Raw genomic sequence first — 18,002 nt, forward strand, 5'->3', positions numbered from 1 at the left:
GTGCTGGCATCCCATGTGGGTGCCAGTTCGAGTCCCAGCTGCTCCACTTCAGATCCAGCTCTCTGCTATGGCCTGGGAAAGCAGTAGAAGATGGCCCCAGTCCTTGGGCCCCTGCACCCACGTGGGAGACCTTGGAAGAAGCTCCTGGCTCCTGGCTTCGGATCAGCAGAGTATCCTCTTTACAGAATCCTGTTTGAATTAGGAAGTTGTCACTCACAAGGAAGGATGATGACTTGTCCAGTCAGGAGTCAAGAGTCAACCCAACGCTTGACATCCACAGTACCCCCTGCTGAAGGCTCTCCCAGACTTCCACGCATGGGGCAGAGAAAAGAAGAGAAGGCTTGGCCTGGGAAGGTGACGAGGAATGAGTTGAACTGAATCCAGCATGTCAGACAGCTCTGCTGGAGCAGCTTCTCGCTTCCCTCTTTGAGGAAAGACGGAGATGATGCGGTTCTGAGGGGGAGTGAGGGCCTGGCACAGCCGGCTGCCCTCTGCAGAAAGAGTGACACTAAGGAACCCGGTCCTGCTGAGCTCTCCCTGGCTGCCAGGCCAGTGACAGCTGCCAGCGCCACCGGTGCCAGGAGAGCTAGATGCACCTGACAGTGGCTGGGCAGCCAGTGGACGTTTGCCTGGGAGTGGGATCATAATCACAGTGCCCAGAGATGCAACGGAGAGAGTCAAGTGCACACAAAGGCATGGGTGCCCTTCTGGGACCATGGGATTGAGAGAGAGAGAGACAGAGGTGGAGATGGAGATGGAGATGATGGAGATGATGGAGATGGAGATGGAGGGAGAGGGGGTGGGAGAGTGAGTGAACCCAGGAATGTATGTTAAGGAAGAATGTCAGCAGAGGAGGGTTGGAAGTCCCTACGAAGTCATGTCCATCTGACAGGCAACAGCAAGTCAAGCCCATCCCTGCCCAGGCTGGAGGGGGCACCTTGCTGATCAGACATGGACACTCAGATTTTTTTGGTCAGCCAGTTCACCAGCCCAAGCCCTCCTTCTGCTGGGATTCTGGGTGCTGCTGGGTTCATGGGTCCACAAGGTGGCATTATTTAGCTCCCAGCTTCTGGGTGCTTGGATTCCCATCGAGCTCTCCTGCAGAGGGGAGCAAGCACCGATCCACGAGCCGGTTATCCGTCTAAGCATTTTGGTAGAATGGTGTTCTCTTCTATAGACTTGTTCACCTTGTACTCGTCTCCATGACCTGTGCCACCACATGTGGTCAGCTCAGCTGCTCTGGAACGCACAGGCAGGGTGGACAACAGCCTGAAGCAGCGTCATCCTTGGGATCAGCCCCTCCTGCAGGGCGTCCAGAGCGTGGGTCCTGGTGATGCACACAGCGTGACATGTTTGAGGACTGGGGATGACAGGGCTCAGGAATCCCTGCCTATGCTCAGTACTGACCCATTCCACTGTCCTCTGCCCAGCACACGGGGTCAGCAAAGGCCAGACCACGCTCTCTGCAGTCTCTGCTGATGCCAAGTGGTGAAGCATTGGCGGGGGAAAGGATTTGGAATAGGACAGTGAATGTTGCAAGACACCTGGCTCAGGTGTCCTCTGGCGCCTCCCACTGGAAAGAGAATGTAGTTTCGTGTACCCTTCACCCTCTTTTCATCAGCGTGAAACACTCACTGAGCCATTTCTTTCATCCTTGCACGGTTTGTTTCAGACAGGCACTGAGGATGTGGCCATGAACACAGCAGGCACCGTCTTCGCCCTTGTGGCATGTGCAGACGATAATTACACAAAGAGGCAGGCGATTTGCAGAGGCTCTGTGCTGAAGGAAAAGTGAGGGCTGCTCGGGGAATGTGTGCAGCCGGGGGGACCGGCCTCGTCCCTGGGGGCCCCAGAGACTTTCTGAGCAGGTAACTATCAGGTATGCCCTGGGAGATGAATGGATGGAGGTGGCGGAAGCCCTCATGGACCAGTGCTGAAGGCAGTGAGAGAAGCATGGGCGAGAAGGTCCCGGATGCCGAAGCTCTCCAGGGCAGGGCAGGGCAGTGAGTGAACAGGGGGTGTAAGCGGGGGAAGACAGGAGTTTGGTTTTTACGTGGAGCGTGCAGGGAACTCCGGGTGGGGAGGTGTGGACGAGGCCCAGAGAGGAAGCAGGAGACAAAGACAGACGCGAAGCCACCCTGGGCTGATCCTTAAGTCCCTTTGAAGCCCTCTTCTCTCCAACGCTGGCTGTTTGCTGGAGGGCTGGGCAGCGAGCCTGTGTGTCCAGAAGGTGGCAGACAGCTGCTGAGAATAGAGCCCTGCCGGGGAGGAAGGCAGGGGGGGAGGAGGGAGTGAGGGCGGTTTCTCCGCTTGGCTTGGCCCAGGTGGGCTGGGGTAGACTCTGGGTGGGTGTGAGGTTGGTACCCGCCAGGGGAGAAGAAATACAAACAGAACTTTGTACCAGGAAACTTTTATCTTCAAACAGAGGTGTTGGAGAGATTGAGCTGTGCTTTGCTGTGGTGCTGAAGGCTGTTTGCTGTCCTGAGGTTCCAGAAAACAAAGATAGATTGTGAGAGACAGTCAGTTCTAATATAGGAGTATTACAATGGTAAATAATAATGATAGTAGCTATCCACTCTTGAGTATTTACTGTAAACCCCATTGCTACCTTTCGTCTCCTGGACATCTTAAGATATTTTTTAAAGTTTATTTTCTACTCGAAAGACACACACACACACACACACACAGATAGAGAGGATGAGAATCTTTGATCTGCTGGTTCATTCCCCAAATGCTTGTAACAGCCAGGGCTGGACCAGGCTGAAGCAGGGATCCAGGAACTTCGTCTGGGTCTCCCACATGGGTGGTAGGGGCCCAAGCACTTGAACGGGCCTCTGCTGCCTCTTGGGATGCAGCAGTAGGAAGGTGGATCAGAAGCAGAGTAGCTGGGACCTGAACCAGCACTTAAGAGGTGGCTGGCCCGCTGTACTGCAACGCCTGCCCACTCCTTGACATCTTGAAGCCTCCACAGCTTCTAGATTTTTTTTTTTAAAGATTTACTTATTTATTTACTTGAAAGTCAGAGTTACAGAGAGAGAAGGAGAGGCAGAGAGAGAGAGGTCTTCCATCCGCTGGTTCACTCCCCACCCCACATGGCCGCAACAGCCAGAGCTGCACCAATCCCAAGCAAAAAGCCTGGAGCTTCTTCTGGGTCTCCCATGTGGGTGCAGGGGCCCAAGGACTTGGCCATCTTCTAATGCTTTCCCCAGGCCACAGCAGAGAGCTGGATTGGAAGTAGAGCAGCCAGGACTCGAACCAGCGCCCATTTGGGATGCCAGCACTAGAGGCGGTAGCTTTACCCACTACACCACAGCGCCGGCCCTCACAGCTTCTAGATTTTTAAACCTAAACTTGCACAACTCCTGCTACCTCTCCGCTTTCCCTCTTTCCGTGACTGGCATCATATCCTATCTTTTTATTGTTTTTATTAGTCACTTAGTGCTGCCTTAGCAAACGGGTCACCCACACTGGGCAGAAGTGTGAGCTGAGGTGTCACCAAGGTGGCCCTTGCCCCCAGAGCCTGAGGACACAATCCTTTCTTGTCTCTTGTCTTTTCCAGCCTCCCCGAGCTCCCTTGGCTGCATCACTCCACTCTCCTGCTCTCCTTTCACTGCCTTCTGTGTGCCTGTCTCCTCCTCTCCCACTCATAGAAGCCAGTCTGATCTCATCCCTAGATCCTGGCTTTAACTTCATTTGCAATGATCCCTTCTGCGAATCATGCTGTGTGCATACAGGCTGTAGGGGTTAGGTCGTGGGCGCCACTTTTCAGCCCACTGCAGTCATGGTCCTCCCCACGCACCCCACCTGTGGACTTTTCTGCCCCAGTATCCTCCCATCTTTCTTTCCAACCCCCAGGCCAAGCCCATCAGCCTTTTGCCATTGGCTGGTTTCCCCCTGTCTACCCTGTCAGGGACTGAATCATGCTCCCTCAAAATTCGTACGTTTGGAAATGAAGATTTTAGGGAGATCATCAGGTTCTGTGAGCCATCAGCGCAGGTCCCTGGTCCCGTGGAAGGCTCCCCTTTTGCCTTCTTATCCGTCACTCATCTTGCCCCTCCCAAGCCGCCCTGACACACACACGCCCTTAGAGGCTGGGGCATCACCCCTGTGGCACCGACCACAATGGCGACTAAATGATTCACTGGGTGATTAGTTGTTTAGTGCCAGTGGAAAGTCCCCTCAGGGCAATGTCTGGGTTCTGGGTGTGGATTTGCTTCCTGCTGCTTTCCCAGGCTCCACCAGTTTGGCTACAACACCAGAGATGCTCACAAAGGAATAAATGAACCACTCTGATCCAAAGAAGCACCTCAGTCCTTCAGATATTTTTATTCCCAGTTTATAGATGTGAAAGATGAACGTTGGTTAGAGAACGGGTCTAAGGGCACCCAGTTAGTAACAGCTGGAATTGAAAGAACAATCCAGAACTTTCTGGTTTCAAGAAGTAGGTTTCTAACATCCAGGGTGCAGACCCAGTTTGTGCACTGTAATCAAATGAAGAGATGCCAATGTCTCTCCTATACAGCAAATTTTAAAATAATCACCATTGCTTGAAACTATGCACGTATTTCTTAAGATAATTATTGCCATCAATAAGAGAATGAATTAAAAAGCTATGGGCTAACATGGGAAGCAGGACACACAGCAGACTCCACAGAGTGACAAATGCTCTAAACAGCACTCTGGCCTCAGAACCAGCCCTTAAGGCATTCGGATCTGGCTAAAAAGCCCATGAGAGCATTTCAGGCATGGAAAGCCAAGACACTGTGGCAAAAAAAAAAATGACCTACATGAAAAATCTCTGTGAGTGAGATCCCGGTGGAAAGAAGGGACCATTAAAGAAGGAGGTACCTTTCTTTGAAGGGAGGAGAGAATTTCCACTTTGATTATGGCCTTGTCTAAATACTGTTGGAGTTTGTGGACTCAAGAGGTTTCCATAGCCTTGGCAGCTCATTACAAGAGCTTTGGGTGATCACTGACATAAATAAGAGTGTCAATTGTTAAATCAATGGGAGTCACTGTGCACTTGCTCCCCATGTAGGACCTCTGTCCTTAACGTGTTATACTATGCGAATTAATGGTAAAACTAATCTTCAAACAGTGCTTTATATTTCAAGTGTCTGTGTGGGTGCAAACTGTTGAAATCTTTACTTAGTATGGAGTTGATCTTCTGTATACAAAGATAATTAAAAATGAATCTTAATGAAGAATGGGATGGGAGAGGGAGTAGGAAGTTGGACAGGAGTGGGGGTGAGAAGGTGGGTATGGGGGAAGAATCGATATATTCCAAAAGTTGTACTTATGAAATTTATAGTTATTAAATAAAAGCTTTCTATTAAAAAAAAAGTGATGGGCTGTTCGTATAGTGAAATACTACTAGCCAGGAAAGGGGAGGAACCACAAACCTCAAGCAGCTGCAGGCATGAGTGGTATGAACATGCTGAGTCAGAATCTGGACACAGGGGTGTCCCTGCCGTGTGGTTAGAGAGCTGTGCAGTTCTAACAGGCCACATCTCTGCAGCCACAGCACTCAGATCATTTGTTGTTAACCTTGATCAAACGAACTCATGGGAATTCCATACGACTATACTTCTAATGATTTTGTGACTTTGAACATGCATATCTTTTCATTTGATTATTATTTAAAAGTCTTTCCAGTTTTCCTGCTGAGCTATGATATTTTATACTTCTTATTGGTTGAACTCTTTGTTGAAGCATTATACCTTCGACTATAATGTAAATGAAAAATAAGTTCTCTAAAAAAATAAGCAAAATATGAAGTTGAAAAAAGTCAGATCCGTAGTTGTCTCGGGGTGGGGGGTGGGAGTGAGGACCTACTGGGGACTCTCTGGGAGTTGGTGATCATGTTCTGCATTTTGCGTGTGTGTGTGTGTGTGTGTGTGTGTGTGTCTTTGTCCAGATGCATCATCCACACACATGAGATTTGCAAATTTCTTTGTTTGCAAAGTTTATCTAAAAAAAAAAAAAACCTCAAGCAAATATTGAACTCCAATTAATGGTACACACACTGAAGTGTTTAGGGGTGAAAGGTACTGGTGTCCACAGCTGAAAAATTAAATGGACTGATGGTGACTGGGGAGGAGGGATGGATGGACAGACGTGGGACAAGACGCAGCGTGTGGACTCCAGGTTGCAGGAAGGGGCTGCTCGCTGATTGGAAGTTTTCATAACAAAATATTGAAAGCAATGTGTTCCAGAAGTAGCTAACGTTTGTTGTAATCAACAGAACAATCCAAACAGACATCGCTAAATGATGACTCCCTGCTGTTTTACACGCTGTGTCCCAAGCTCCCTGGTGGCCGGCTAAACCGTCAGATAATGCCAGACTGTGTGTGTATTCTCTGCTTTCTCCTCCACAAACACAACCGTGATGACGTGCTGGGGCCTAAATCAGGCACAGGAAGAAGTGAACAGCACTAACAACCAGCAATCACGTAGAACCATCATGAGCCTCGCACGGTGGCAGAAGCAGTGTGGAGGTGGTTTCCTCTCTCAGATCAGACCACAGCGACTCAGGTAGCTGGAATGTTACAAAGCAGAACCCGGAGGAGGAGGCACTGCTGAAGTCCACAGGAGGGTGCAGGCGAGGGGCCAGCAAGCCAGGACCTGGGGGACTGAGGGCGGACAGGGTCCGAACCATGGGAGGGAGGGGTCAAGGGCAGCCAGCCCCTCCCTTCAGCTTCATAGGGAGTAGTTAGCCCTCAAAATCGTTTCCAATTAGTAAAAAAAAGTGGGGGATCTTTCTTTGTTTCTTTGTTTCTTTCTTTCTTTCTTTCTTTGACAGGCAGAGTGGACAGTGAGAGACAGAGACAGAGAGAAAGGTCTTCCTTTGCCATTGGTTCACCCTCCAATGGCTGCCGTGGCCGGCGCGCTGCAGCCGGCGCACCGTGCTGATCTGAAGGCAGGAGCCAGGTGCTTATCCCGGTCTCCCATGGGGTGCAGGGCCCAAGCACTTGGGCCATCCTCCACTGCACTCCCTGGCCACAGCAGAGAGCTGGCCTGGAAGAGGGGCAACCGGGACAGAATCCGGCGCCCCGACCGGGACTAGAACCCGGTGTGCCGGCGCCGCAAGGCGGAGGATTAGCCTAGTGAGCCGCGGCACCGGCCAGGATTTTTTTTCTTGAGAACTAATCCTAGCAAGTTTCAGGAGTAAAGGCTGTGACCCTAAACTGCCGGGCGTGTGTTATGAGCCCGATGAAGCCGCATTCCAGAGGGACTGCCCGCAGACAGCAAAGAGGTGGGCCCCCCTCCCCCATGCGTGCTGGTGGGGGGCGGGGCTTGGGGTGGGTGATGCTGGAGACATCTGCCATCTAATCTGGGCCCCTGACTCTGGTTAAGGCGCCCAGATTAGGGGCGTGTCCCTGGCCGTCTCCTCGCCTCACTTTCCTTACCTGTCAAATGGACACAGTCATGTTTAGCGGGTGGAGCTGGCAGCAGGGTCACAGATCCTGTCTTATCACATCCTAGGTTGTGCCTCGGGCTCCCATATGAGCTGCCGCTTCTCAGCCTCCTTTTTTTAATTTGAAAGTCAGAGTTACCTAGAGAGAGAAGGAGAAGCAGACACACAGAGAGAGAGATCTTCCATCCTCTGGTTCACTCCCCAGATGGCCGGAGTTGCGCCGATCTGAAGCCAGGAGCCAGGAGCCTCCTCTGGGTCTGGGGAGGTGCCCATCCATCCTTACCGATATCCCTTCCCTAATAAACCTTGCTATTTTACCTCCCACTACTCTCTGTCTCATGCCTGAATTCTTTCTTGCGCGAAGACAAGAACCCTGCCATTCTCCGGTAACAGGTGCAGGGGCCCAAGGACTTGGGCCATCCTCCACTGCTTTCCCAGGCCATAGAAGGGAGCTGGATCAGAAGTGGAGCTGCTGGGACTTGAACTGGCGTCCATATGGGATGCCAACACTGCAGGCGGCTGCTTTACCCGCTACACCACAGCTGGCCCCTTCTCAGCCTCCTTCACTGAATCCCCCCATATTCCAAGCACATGAAGACCCAGTCTTCATGGCTCTCCTTATACCATGTCTCTATGGGTCCAAATCCAAATCCATCCTCCCTCCCTTCATCCCTTCCTTCCTTCCTTCCTTCTTTCCTTCCTTCCTTCCTTCCTTCCTTCCTCCCTCTCAAATAAGAAATAAAATATTGACAGGATGGATGAGTGAGAACGCTCCTCACTCTGTGCCTGCCCTAGAAAAATGCACGCCCCAGAATGATGATCACGAGCACAATAACAGCTCTTTATGGAGAAAAAGGACAGAAGCAGAGGAGGAGGCTCTGAGCTGGGCCTTCAGGCCGGATCCTGAGTGGAAAGCATCCTCCCTGGGGCAGGTGCATCGCAGGTGTGAGTTGGAGGCTACTTTTCGGCCCTGGGAGCCAGGTGTTGTTCTCTACTTCCTGGTCAGTATCCCGTTCTCCTGCCAAAGCCCCTTCTTCATCTGGCTCCTGAGTGCCTGTTTTTGCTTGGGGTTCATCTCTTTGAAGTGACCCTAAGCATCCCCCTCACCCAACCAGGGCAGGCCCAGAGCCCACGGCAGCTTTCGGGGCAGCCAGACAATGCGATTGCACATTTCGGCGGAGGTGTTTAAGACACATTTATCGAAGTCTGCCGGACACGCTGAGAAATTAGTTCTTCTCAGATACTGGCTCTTCTTGTCTCTGCAGACAAATAGATGTGGCCCATGTGCCACCGACAGAATGCGGGGCCTTTGATCTCCGTGGGAAAAAGTGCTCTGTAGCTCTTTTAAAAAAATCGAATTATGTTCTTCGTAAGTGTGTTTGTGAGAGTCATAGTCGATGGAATGAAGCAGGATTGCCTTATCAGAAAGGAGATTGTAAGTGCCACAATCTTACAGCAAATATTGAGTGCCTACTCGGCTGATAGTGCAGCGGCTGTGTTTGATGAAGTTCAAATAACCTGATAGAAAGGGGCATGGCAGAGAGAGGGAGGGATTTCGAATGCACGCACATGGGCACGAAGGGGAGGGAACCAAGGCACTCTGATATGGGGTGTGGGCATCTCAGCTAGGCTAAGTGACCGCCCTGTGTTTATTTCTTTATTCATAAAATGGAGACGTGAATGCGGTGGTACTCAGGAGCGGTTATGTGGAAAGCATTTAGAAAATGTACGTTCTCAGGCCCGCACTCAACTGTCGACTTAACCCCCAGGTGGAGAACACTGGTTAGGATAAGCAGCTGTTGCTGATTGCCATTCGAATGAGAAGGCAGATTTTCTCCTTGGTAACTAGTTCTAGTGGTCCAACAACTTCACTCATTAATATTGACCCTGGTTCAAATGAATTAAGATGCTCTATTCAGGGAGCCTTTGGGTGGAAAGGAAGGAAAAACACGGAGAAAGCTCTACAAGCAAGCAAAACTTGAATTTGCCCCATGCTGGGCACAGTGTTGGGTGCACTGTACTGGAGCCTCCTGCTGTCTCTCAGGTCCTCAGTCTGTGGCTGGCACCTGTTGTTAGAGCATTTTCATTCTCCAGTTTTGTTTGTGTATGAGTACTACTTAGACCTACGATGGTTGTGTTTGTACTAAACACATACAAGCTATTTTCTTGTCATCACTCACCGAGCAATGCCTATGACAGTTACCTACATGGCATTCACATTCTATTAGAATCTAGAATATATTCTATTCTATTATAGGACCTAGAGGAGATTGGGAGGATGGGAGGATAGGTGGAATTTACATGCAAGTGCTAGGCCATTTTATTGAAAGGCCTTGAGTATCCGAGCATTTTGTCCTCCTTGGTGGGCAGGAGTGGACGTTCCTGCGGCCAATTCCCCATGGAGACTGAGGGACAACTGTATTTCTGAGTATCTAAGATATCTAAAAACTGTTATGTTCTTTTAGCTGGGTACTTAATTGGGGACTTTCGCTGAGTCACTTGCAACCCAAAGACACACTTGCAACCCAACTGACATACCATACAGCCAGCTAACATTTGTGGGGTGGCTGCCATGGGCTAGGCATACTGCCCCAGAAGCAATGGTGAACTTGGTTGGGTGTCCCACATTGAGGTCACTTCACACTGGGAGAGGCAGACAACCTAATAAGCACATGACCATACTGTGAGTCATCCTAGTGTCACAGAACTGGGTAAATGTGGGGAGCAACTCGGACTAGACTGTTACTGGAATTAAGACTTATTCTATGCATCTGCTCTCCCACAATATGGCGCTGGGAGAGGAGGAAACAGCTTCTACACAGCTGCCTCCAGTTCAACCAATAAACTGTAGGACCTGCTCCTGATTGGAGGAGAGCAGCGTACTTGGCGTGTGGGTAGCAGAGTTGGGATTGGTGGAAGAGGACTATAAAGGAGGAGAGAGACAACATGCACCAGGAACATCTAAGAGGAACACCTGTGCAGCCCCCGAGAGAGCCGGCCGGCAGTGTGCCGCTCCCCCGCGGAAGTGGGGAAAGTGGCAGGGGGAACCGCCCTTCCACGGAGGTGGAAGGGACGGTAGCCAACCCGGGAAGAACCAGCAGCAAACCTGGGGAGGGCCGAGCAGACAAAAGAACAACGCAGGGTCCTGTGTCGTTCCTCTGCAAAGAGGGGGAGCAACAGGTAAATGGTGCGATTGGCTCCAGTTTTTAAAAGCAATACAGCTGTCTCTCAGTATCCAAGGGCGATGGCTCCCAGAATCCACAGGTGCTCAAATCTCTTGTATAAAATGATGTTGTATTTGCATAGGACCTACACGCATTGTCCGGTGGACTTCCAATCATCCCTGAGCAACTTACACTACCCAGTAGGATGGAAATACAATGTAAATAGCTGTCACACTGCATGGTCACAGATCAGACACAATTGTTTTTCCAGTATCTTTGGAGGATGTGGAGCTCACAGACCCAGAGGGCCACCTCACTATATTTACATAGGGAAATGTTCAGAGCTATGGCTTCTGAGTGCTTTGGCAATGTGGTCTGTCTGCTTCTCTTTCACTTTGCTTTGTTTTTGCAATGAACTTTAATTGCTCTAATAATCAAGAGGGGAAACATTATTAAAATCAGCATGGTGAGGGTGCTAAGTGTTATGCTGGGAGAGATGCCCAATGCTGCTAAGAGCATTTAGCAGGCACCTGCTTGTGCAGGGGGCAGAAGACAAGGCTCTAAGGGGCTCCACCTGCCTTGTCTTCAGGGCCTACCCTGGCCTGGGTCAGGGAAGCCAGATGCAGCCCATGCCAGTGCCTAGCTATTGCGTGGGATGTCTGGGGCACTGGCCCCCTGATCCAGCCATGAAGGGCAGGCTGTTCCCTGAGCCCATTCCCCTGCCTCGCCGGGGGAGAGCTGGTTACTGGAAACACAAAGCCCTTTTCTCTCTGGGTTCCAGAAGCTAAACATTAAGAAAGCATTGCAAAGACAGTAATTGCTCAGAAATGAGCATTAATGTCCTATTAGAAAGAGGCTGCTGCTGCGGCTGTAACCTCTAATCCAGCAGCCCTTTCCTGAAAACCGTGCTAATGTGGTTTGAAAGAATTCCCTCCTTGCTGCCTGGGGGCTCCTGCCTGTCACTCTCAGCAGAGGCACAAGCATGAGGATTCCTCACTCCCTCCTTACCCTGGCAAGAGCTCCCGGGGAGTGCTGGGGAGGTGGCGAGGGGCGAGGGGAAGGACCCAAGAGATGTGTTAAGTCTCCTTAAGTGCCTTTGAGGCCTTTGGCCTTTATCTTAGAAGCCAGGACAACTGTGGCTAAGAAGTAGAACTGGAGAGCTGCACACTATAGGATGCTCTCTCCACCCAGGCTTTCCTTCTGGACTTGGAGGGGTCATGGGCGGCTGTGGCAGCTCTGGTTCCTGCAGCTCAGGAACACGAATTAGAATGTGGCTGACTTTGACTAAGCCACTGCACAATGCATAGCAGTATGGGCGATGGATGAATCCAAAGGAGTAGGGTGGGAACTGCCTAGTCTGATGGAGGGGCGGGGCTTGAAGGCTTCCCCAGGGAAGGAGAAGGAGCAAGAATCAACAGAGCCAAGGGGACCAAGAGCCCTGCAGGCTGAAGAAAGGCTTGGTCCTGTTTGAGAAGGAGGCAGGGAGGGCACAGACAGGAATGTGGAGAGGCGGGACCAGGCACAGCAGAGCTGGCTCCCTTGTCTTGCTCAGAGCTATGGCAGTGTGGTGGGCAATGGGGGCCAATGTCCAGAACCCAGGAATCTGGAGACCTGGGGTCCTGGTCCCACCTCTCCCACCTCTAGCTTGGCACACCTGCATAAGCTCCTCCCATGGGATTGGGATGTGCGTGTCTAATGAGCCTTGGAGGATCTTCATTTCCAGTGCTGAAGTCCTGTGCACAGTCTAGGATCTGGGTGCTGCCCTGAGGAGACGGCACCAGCCAGGGCCTGCAGGAATGGGAGCACGGGGACTGAGGGTGTACAGGGTGATTCATTTCAAGGCCAGACCTTGCAGCGGTGGGGCTGGGCTGCTCTCGGCCCAGCTTTCCTGCTGCACTTTGCAGGGTACGCCAGGATGCAGTAGAACTCCGATCGTAGGGACAGCCAGTCCTTCCCTAGGGGCCTCTTGATCAGCACATAAACCAGTGCATGCAGATAGAGCCCTGATGCCAAGGAAGGGGGCGTGCCATGGGGATTTGCCCATTTTTCAGAGGTGACTGTGGCAGATGCAGGGATCTGCATCTTGGTCCCTCCCCAGGAAGGCGGGACTTCTCCACCCACCAAGTTCTGGGGCTGCTGGCGGAGGTGTCAGCCCTGTAGTACCTCACCTGGACAAAAACGGCCCGGCCCAGGATTGCACCTCCTCCCAGGGACAGCCTGTGGTGGGTGACTGGTCAAAGCCAGGGTATGAATGCCAGAGTCCTTCGTCTCACAACCCCAGCAGACCAACTCGGCTCCAAAATCTCCCGTAGGTTGACTGAGGCTTCCGTCTAGACTGCATAGTAGCAGCTCACCCTCTCCCTCTGCCCAATCCTGCTTCTGGGGTCTGCTTCCTGGGGAATCTCAACATGTGACGACACCCTTTCAATACTGTAGGTCTCAGTTTCCTGGCCTGTAAAATGGGAACAGCAAAGCCCATACCTTGGGCAGTTGTGAGGATTTAGGGGATGAAGTTCCTGGTGGTGGGATCATGTATGAAGATGCTGCTCTGTATTCTGCCTGTTTTCTGAATGGAGCCGCCAGGCAGTGTCTCACTTTGTTTGGTCCACACGGGGCCCAGGAGAAAGCCCTCAGTTAGCTCAGGGGACAGACCAGGGGAGCCTCATCTGACCCCATCACAACGTCCGGCAGGGACCTCTCTCTCTCTCTCTTTTTAAGAATTATTTATCAGTGGTTCATCTCCCAAATGGCTGCAATGGTTAGAGCTGGGCTGGTCCGCAGCCAGGAGCCAAGAACCAGGAGCCTCTTCCGGGTCTCCTACGTGGGTGCAGGGGCCCAAACACTTGGGCCGTCCTCCACTGCTTTCCCAGACACATTAGCAGGGAGCTGGATCAGAAGTGGAGCAGCCAGGACAGGAACCGCTGCCCATACTGGATGCTGGCACCACAGGCAGAGGCTTAACCTACTAAGCCACAGTGCTGGCTCCATGCAGCAGGGAGCAGGCAGGGCCTCCTGACCCCGTGACCACTTGTCCTCCTGGCAGGACACTCAGTGAGGTGGTTTCCTAGCAACAGCATCAGCAGCCGGGAGCCCAGGGACCAGGAAACAAAGGGCCTTGCTGTGTTGCCCTGGGAAGGAGCCCCGGGGGAGGGGCTCCTGGCTCTATCCTGTTAGGAAGAGCTACATGGAGAATTACATTCATTCATTCACTCTCTGACTCACTCGCTCAGTAGATAGGTGTTGCACCTCTCCTGTGTCTGTTTACTGAGCCTCGTACATCTTTGGAAATACATTGGCTGAGACACAGGTCCAGTTTGCTATGCAGCACTGGGCAGTTAAAGCACACAGTTTGCCCTCCAGGAGCTGTCATCTGGCTGGGAAGACTCTATTCCCAGGGGAGCTAATGACTCATGTGACCATCCCAATAGGTAGAAGCACAGGGGGAAATTTCCAGGCCTCACATGGAGGAGGGGGTGCAGCCTTTACTGTGTGTTGTGGGTGAGAGTCCCTTAGCACCCAGGCAGCCTGGGAAGGACTCTCAACCATCCCATTTCACAGATTAGGAATGTTGAGCTCAGAAAGCTGAAGCACCAGGGGACTTCAAAAGCCTCATGGGAAGAGGAATGAGAAGACACATTTATTCTGGTGGGAAAAAAGACTGAAGTCTTTGCACACGAGGGGTCTTCAAAAAACTTCACAGAAGTGTGTATTACGGGGGCTGGCGCTGTGGCCTAGTGGGTAAAGCTGCCTCCTGTGACACTGGCATCCCATATGGGTGCTGGTTCAAGTCCTGGCTGCTCCACTTTTGATTCAGCTCCCTGCTATGGCTTGGAAAAAGCAGTAGAAGATGCCCCAAGTGCTTGGGCCCCTGTACTCGCATGATTGACCCAGAAGAAACTCCTGGCTGCTGGCTTTGGCCCGGCCCAGCCCTGGTTGTCGTGGCCATCTGGGGGAGTGAACCAGCAAATAGATGATCTCTCCCTCTCTCTCTCTCTCTCTCTCTCTGTAACTCTGACTTTCAAATAAATAAAATAAACCTTTAAAAAAACCCGAAAATAAATCCTAAAAAAAGTGTATATTATGAACGAAACTATGCATGGTTTTCAAAATTGCACCAAAATAAACTTAGGCTTTAACTCCATTTTCTGTGGAGTTCTTGCGGTGCCCTCATACGTGCTGAGCTGTATTTCCACGAGTGAAGATGAACAGGGCTTGGACCCGTGGAGCATTTGTCCCTGTTTGTCTGTTAACAACCGACTGGCTGCCTCGGAGCCTTCTCTGACCCTGGTCTCCTAGTTGCCGACTCCAGCACCTCCTCTAATTCTCCCACCTTCCTAGCACATCTGCTTTTTGGAGAACCCTGAGTTCTGAACTTGAACGTGAGCCTGACTGTGCCATTCAGTCCCTCCGACTCCGGGACACCTGCATGCCGAGAACCGCATTAAGGCCTCGATGTTTGTGCTGGGAGGGGCTGGGCACAGCTGGGCAAGCGTGTCTGAGTCACTTGGATAAAGACAGCAGTCCCAGCAGCGTCTGGGTGGGGACACCGGCCAGGAACCTCCTCTCTCGCCCTCTTTGTTCCAGGCAGCTGCACAGATCCCCATCCTTGGGCTGTGTCCAGCGGCGTGTGCTTTCCCTGGTCGGGTCTGGGCCAGCCAGGACTGTGCGCAAGACAGGCAGTTGCTGTTTATCCTCCCCCTATTCTCCCCCTTGAGCTCAAAGCCACCCCTGAGGGACACCATCTGCTGCCCAGGCAAGTTCCTTGCACCCAAGAGCAAGCGGCCTCTTCCCTGTTTGCCTTCTGATTTGCCCGGAACAGCCCCCTTTTGGGTTAATTTGGTTTCAACAAGGATCCATTGTTCTGTGATCATTCAGGCACTGGGAAGCTCTGGCAGCTCCAACTCCCCACCCTCTGGGCCACTGCAGTGCAGGCGAAGGAGAAGATGCTTCAAAAGCCTGGAAAAGGGAGTCAGCGCTGTGGCGTAGTGGGCTAAGCCGCCACCTGCAGTACTGGCAGGGTGCTGGTTCGAATCCCAGCTGCTCCACTTCCAAACCAGCTCCCTACTAATGCACCTGGGAAAGCAGTGCAAGATGGCCCAAGTGCTTGGGACCCTACAGCCACACGGGAGATCTGGATGAAGTTCCTGGCTTCAGCCTGGCCCAGCCTTGACTGTTGCTGCCCTATGGGGAGTGAACTAGCAGGTGGAAGATATGTCTGTCTCCTTCTCTTTCTATAACTCTGCCTTCCAAATAAATAAATAAATAAATAAATAAATACATCTTTCCTAAAAAAAGAAAAAAGGCTGGAAAAGAACACAGGACAAAATGTGAAGGTGAAGTTTGTCTTTATTAACCGGCATGCAAATACATTTTAATTAAATCGCAAAGATTAAAAAGGCTTGATTCCCTCTTGCCATCTTGCAAAAGTATGCCGGGAAGTTACACAGGGAGAATGTTCAAAGAGGAAGCATTTTCTAGTTTCGAACATCAGCAGGAGCGGCAGGGGTGAGCAGGAGAGATGGCGTGGTTATGCTGGCGTCTCCTGCTAAGTCTCTTGCAAAGAAAAGACATAAAAGAAAAAGAAAAAACCTCCCAGGGTTAGGCTTATTTGAACTTGGAATAATTGGCTGATCTTCCTCGCAGGGAGAAATTGCGGGAGTTATGATGGAGAAGAGACAGGACAGCTACTGAGTGGAGAGGGTGTTGGAGACACGGTAATGGCCGTGACTCAGTGGACTCTCTTGCAGGTTCCTGTGGTGCATGTCAGCCTTCGGGTCCCCTCCTGGCTTCTAGGCATAGCTGTGCTTCCGGTAGTGGGCTCGGGCTCCTTTCTGGGAGCTGGAGTCTCAGCTTTTGCCATGTCCTTGCTGTGTGACCCTGGGAATGTTACCCAACCTCTCTGAATCTCCACGTCTTCATTCACCAAACCCAAGACTGCTATGAGAATGAAGAGCTGTCCAAGGTGCTTTTCTTCCTCTTCTCTCTGCTCGTCCCTCTCCAGGTTTTTCCTCTTCCTGGTGGCAGCTTTTGGCAACAGAGTGCACAGTGGTGTCTCCCGTCTCTGATCTGTCAGTGCCTTTGCCACACCTGGTCTGCCCCTGGCTTCCTGTTATCTCGTCACATCCGCATCTCTGCCACCGGAAACAAGAGCACAGAGCCAGCACACGGAGGCGTTGAACGCTAGGTGACATCACTTTGCAAACTGTCAGCAGTGCAGCCTCACCCAGGGCAGCATTTGTCATAGCAACACTGAAGCAGCCTCCCTGTGGGGCGAAGTGAGCCCAGGCATGGGCAGTGGAGGGGCAAGGCCAGGGAGGGTGTGGAAGCAGAGTCCCGTTTGTGTCACTTGGACAGAGGAATGAGAGAGAAAGAAAGAGATCTTCCATCTGCTGGTTCAGGCCCCAGATGGCTGCAACAGCCAGGGCTGGGCTGCACTGAAGCCAGGAGCCAGGAGCTCCATCCAGGTCTCCCATGTGGGTGGCAGGGGTTCAAGCACTTGCAGATGTACCAACATTTTGCGAAGAGTAAATATTTGCTGATGCGCTGGATCAATCGCTCCAAGATTCAAAGCTGCTGCACTGGCTTTGTTCTTAACCACTTTTAAGTCCACCCTTGGCCCCCTCCTTAAGCTCCTAGAACCGACCCTTGACCTTGGCCATCTGTGTAGCCAAGGTGGGTGCGAGGTGGGAGGAGACACAAGCTTGCGTTTTTTCCTTAAGGAGACACAATCGATCCCCGCTGTCCCCACGGGTGTGACAAGTAGGCAGGCTGGAGGGGGTGGAGTGTTTCTGGTCCCACTGAGACAGGGAAAATGGATTGAGGCTTTTATAGCCCCACGCAGAGCACAGAAAGGCAGTAATTAGAGTGTTCTCTGCCTTTGGCTCACAGCAAAGCCCTCCAGGGGCAGGGATTCTTGTGGGGAAAACACATTGTCTTCCCACAGATGATCATCTTCCCATTTCTGAAGGTCTTGGGCCAACCAGCTGAGACCAGCAAATAAGACCTAGGGCTCCATCAAAAAGAGAAAACCGGTGCCCTCCACGGAATCCTGCACACCCAGCACCTGGCTGTCGGGTGATGGTGAGGGTGGGAGGTGGGGAAAGTGTAACAATGCTGATAAGGACAGGAAGTGCTAAAGCTCTGACCATGGGGCCATGCAAGAGCAACCCAGGGAAGGGCCTCTTTACCTAGGAGCAGGTTGGATGGAGAGAAACCAGGCAAGCCAGATGGTGAGACTCAAGGGTGCTGAGCCAGGAGCCAGACCCTACCATGTGTAGACCCATGGCGTAAGAGGATGGAGCGGACACTGGACTCGGACACAGCGTGGCGGCCAGGCAGAGAGGAAGTGGGGAATCAACACCCTGGCCTCTTTTCTCCTCTTGCTCTCCGTTTCCTGTCAGTGGTCCTCATGGCTGCACCAG

The sequence above is a fragment of the Oryctolagus cuniculus genome, chromosome 17 (genome assembly GCF_051225735.1).
Source record: "Oryctolagus cuniculus isolate XC-2025 breed Fujian yellow rabbit chromosome 17, ASM5122573v1, whole genome shotgun sequence".
Classification (NCBI taxonomy): Eukaryota; Metazoa; Chordata; class Mammalia; order Lagomorpha; family Leporidae; genus Oryctolagus; species Oryctolagus cuniculus.